Source organism: Hyperoodon ampullatus (assembly GCF_949752795.1).
Source record: "Hyperoodon ampullatus genome assembly, chromosome: 9".
Classification (NCBI taxonomy): Eukaryota; Metazoa; Chordata; class Mammalia; order Artiodactyla; family Ziphiidae; genus Hyperoodon; species Hyperoodon ampullatus.
The window spans coordinates 103037558-103042260 of record NC_136922.1 but is presented as its reverse complement, the minus strand read 5'-3'; positions in this window follow the sequence as shown (position 1 = coordinate 103042260).

The window sequence follows — 4703 nt, the reverse complement described above, 5'->3', positions numbered from 1 at the left end:
ACTTCCGAAGCCTTCGCCAAGCCGCCCGTGGGGAGGCTGTGCCTGCCCGCCACCGCGTCCCCAGCCCGCCTCTCGGTCTCCACCTCCTTCGGCCAGAGCCCCTGCGGAGCCCAGCCCTCAGCCTGCTCTCCGGCCCTCCCGGGACCCTCCCGACTCTCAGGGTCTCCAGCCCCACGGCCCCGGCGCCCGAGGTCCTCCGAGGCCAAGCCTTTCCTGCGGAGCGAAGCGGACGCTTCAGAAAGCCACACACCGGGCCTTCCCTGGCGGTCCAGTGGTTAGGGCTCCGCGCTGTCACTGTCGAGGGCCCGGGTTCGATCCCTGGTCGGGGAACTAAGATCCCACAAGCCGCGCGGCGCGGCCAAAGAAAAAAAGCCGCAGACTGTCGTTATTTTGGCAAATTGTCCACTTGTGAGGAACCGAAATACAGGTCCTTAACAGTGCTCTGCGACACGTCGTCGTTTGTTCTGCCCACGGAGCCCCAGCCCCATCCCAGAGGGAGACGGGGTGCCGGGAAGCAGGGGCCTCACGCTCGCCTGGGCCTGGCCCCCTGGGGTGAAATGAGGGGCTGCGGCCTCACAGCCCCTCCAGTGTCACAGCAGCGCCACTCGAGTGGGGAGCGGCATGGGAGAGGCCAGGGAGCAAGGAACCAGCTCCTCAGCTGCCTGGGTGACAGCGGGGACCCGCTGCTATTCCCGCCGGAATCACGGAGGCCCCTTCTCTCAGGTGTGGAGCAGAAGGGCCCCCGCACAGCGCCCCGCGTGGTGAAGGCCCTGGAGGTGTACACAGGAGGCAGCTGGAGTACCTGCCTGGAGGGGATGCAGGAGGAAGTGGGGCTCAGACCCTAAGAGGCCCTGAGGGGAGCCGCCCCCAGCAGCCCCTCTTGCACCGGGAGGGGCTCACGTTCCGCACCCACAGGGCCCTCCATGCCAGGCCCTGGCTGGCCCCCCGCCCCGTGCAGGAAGAGGAAACGCTGCAGAGGACAGTGTCTGCCCTTGAGAGCTCAGCGTCTAGCCAAGGACAAGCCTCCCCGGGGAAAAGGCAGCCCTTGATGCAGAGAGGTGGGTGCGCCAGTGTCTTCCTGCAAGATGAGCGGCAGGATGGGCTTCACCTGCTCGCTGGGGTGCCCAGGTCCATTCCTGATGGGTGGATCCCACCCCCTTGGGAACAGGTACAGGGTATTGCCACCAGGGGCGGTAGAAAGGGTTGCATACCTCTGTGATGGGCTCTAAGCCCGACCCCCAAACCCTGGAAACCCAGGGGCCTCGCCAGGAAAACAGGCTGGCTGGTGAGAAGAACCTGTAGAAGCTGCATCCCCCAGCCTTCTTTGGGTGGGGCTCAGCGCAGAGTACAGGTGAGGGGCTCCACTGCGCGGCCTGTCGTGTCTGGGAGCGCCCACTTCCTAGCGGTTCTTCTCCTCCAGGGCCGGAGGCTGCGGTTACAGCGGCAGGCCCACCCCTGAGGGGCTTTCGGGGGAGCGGAAGTGCACTTCAGGGAGGGCAGGCAGAGAGAACCACCTTGAGTACCTGCGCCGATTTAGTCACCTTCTCAGTCTGCTGTGCTGACAGAGGCGGTCCGAGTAACCAGACTCGCTCCTTGGTGCTGACAGCTGATGCTGCCTTCCTGCCTCCACAGCTCTCGCTAGCAGGGCAGGCAGCTTATCCAGCCGCTGGGGGCAGATCCTAAAACGGCTGCTGCATTCGTTTTCTCCAGCCTGCCTCTCCCAGAGAAAGAGTAAGAAGTGAAAAACCTCTATTTTGCATTTATATAGCATGACATATTTGGGTAAATTTTATTTCGGTAATTTTCTTTTTTGTGTGCTATCTTTGTCTGGTTTTGGCATCAGGGTGATGGTGGGTGGCCTCATAGGATGAGTTTGGAAGTGTTCCTTTCTCTGCAATGTTTTGGAAGAGTTTCAGAAGGCTAGGTGTTAACTCTTCTCTAAATGTTTGGTAGAATTCGCCTGTGAAGCCATCTGGTCCTGGACTTTTGTTTGTTGGCAGTTTTTAAAATCACAGAGTCAGTTTCAGTACTCGTAATTGGTCTGTTCGTATTTTCCATTTCTTCCTGGTTCAGTCTTGGGAGATTGTACCTTGCTAAGGATTTGTCCATTTCTTCTCGGTTGTCCATTTTATGGCTGTGTAGTTGCTTGTGGCAGTCTCTTACGGTCCTTTGTATTTCTGCAGCTTCTCCTTTTTCATTTCTAATTTTACTGATTTCGGCCCTCTCCCTGTTTTTCTTGATGAATCTGGGTAAAGTTTTATCAATTTTGTGGGGTAATTTTAATTTCAGTAACATAGAGGGCTTTGCTAGACGTTGAGGAGGATATAAAGACCAGAGAGCCTTTGATGATATAGTCTTGCCTCTGATAAATACCTTCAGTTGGGTAGGGGAAGGACAGGAAGTACTTATAGGACATATGAGCAGGAAAACAAGGACAGGACATGGCAGTGTCACCAGAGTCAAGAGCAGACAGAAATCCATCAAAGTGACGGGCATCAGATCTGACCGAGTGCAGCACGTTCTCGCCGCAGCCTCCCGTTGTTGACCCCGTGGGCCTCACAGGCCTGTGCATGCCACTCCTGCTCGGAGCCCTCTCACGGCCCTGGTATTCACCACTCAAGTCTAGACCCCCGCCTGCCTTTCAGGGTGCTTTGTAGTTGGACTCGGCAATCTTTCCAGCCTCAGTCTCTTCCCCCAGCACACCCTCTCTGGTGGGTCTAGAACAGCCCCTGCGACCCCGTGAATGTGGCACACTCAGCTCCTATCTCCTTTGTCCCAGGTCTGGAATGTCCTTTCCCTCTGACTCTCCAAGGAGAACCCCCCCAAACCCACCTCCCCTGTGACTTCAGGCTCAGCACACTCCCTTCTGTTTAACAGCATTTTCATCACAAATGTCCTTTGCTCCTTCTCTTGCATCCCAGAGCAGGGAGTGACACTCAGTCGCCACCTGTCAAGTTTCATACAGCCAGCTAGAGGCAGAGCCAGGACCGAAGCCCGTCACCCAGTGCGTGGAGAGGGTATAGCCGGCACTGTCCCGAGCTCAAGAACTGGCTTCCCTGTGTCTCTTCATAGGAAAGTGGAGCACTAGACCTGCTAGTGTGGCTTGAATTCCCTAGCCTTTTCCAAGATCATTAGGAAGCAATCTGGGAAGCTAGAAGCCACACCTGCCCCAAGTCCAGGACAGTAACTTGTTAGCCAGAAGCTGCAACCTAGGCCCCCAACCCAAGTCTGACACGGTCTCAAATGAGGCTAGAAACCCCTCGTTGCCTCAGCCCTCTGCTGCTTCCAGCGCTGAGGAAGCAAACCCCGCTTCCCCACTCAGTCTCCCCTCCCCCACAGGCCCAGAGCCTTTGTACACTTCATCTTTTTATATATATATATATATATATATATAATTTTTTTTTGGCTGCATTGGGTCTTTGTTGCTGTGCACGGGCTTTCTCTAGTTGCGGCGAGCGGGGGCTACTCTTCATTGTGGTGCGTGGTCATCTCATTGTGGTGGCTTCTCGTTGTGGAGCACGGGCTCTAGGTGCGCGGGATTCAGTAGTTGTGGCACGTGGCCGCAGTAGTTGTGGCTCACGGGCTCTAGAGCACAGTCTCAGTAGTTGTGGTGCACGGGCTTAGTTGCTCCGTGGCATGTGGGATCTTCCCAGACCAGGGCTCGAACCCGTGTCCCCTGCATTGGCAGGCGGATTTTTTTGTTGTTGTTGTTGGTACGCGGGCCTCTCACTGCTGTGGCCTCTCCCGTTGCGGAGCACAGGCTCCGGACGCGCAGGCTCAGCGGCCATGGCTCACGGGCCCAGCCACTCTGTGGCATGTGGGATCTTCCCAGACCGGGGCATGAACCCGTGTCCCCTGCATCGGCAGGCGGACTCCCAACCACTGCGCCACCAGGGAAGCCCGGCAGGCGGATTCTTAACCACTGTGCCACCAGGGAAGTACCACTTCATCTTTTAACAACAGACGTCGATGGTGCTTTTGAGGGCATACATGTGACTTCCTCACAGAAGTCAACGGAAGCAAACGTCTCAAACTAAATGAAGCTCTAGACCGCCCATTTTCAACACTCACAACAGTTTAGGAGTTTGAGTAACTCATTGCAAAGTTAGGCTGACAATTATTGAATATATTTTCCATCTTTTATTTCCATCTGTATCATCCATTTTAAAAGAATTACAAGAAAAGATTTCCACCCATTCAAACTGGACTGCTCTCCAAGCTTTATTGAAAATGATTCCTGAAAAAGCTGGAGCATTTCGGCCAGCCCCTTAACAGCAACCACGTGGCCCACCTGCCCTCTGTCACAGGGGCTACCGGTGACTCCCGGAGGGCAGGGAGAGCCTTGGGAACACACCTGGCACTTGATTCATCCAGCACCCGGCTGCTGCCAGCTGTGTCCTGGTGCTGGACAGGGTTTTCATGTAATACACGTTTACGGAGGGATGCAGGGTGCAATGAGAACGGTTATTTGAGCTGTTGTTAAGAGGCTACAACATACCTTTAGAAACAGTCTTCTGTAACACACCCAAGAAACCCCACAAAGACTTGGAGAAAAGATACCTTAATCTCTGACAGGTATCTTACCTTAGCCAGCAGTGAATTTATTAATAGGACAGAAATGCATCTAAAAATGCTAATTAAAAATAAGTTGCTTTGGTTAGCATTTAAGACTTTACCATTTAATAAAAGATTTTATTTTTGTA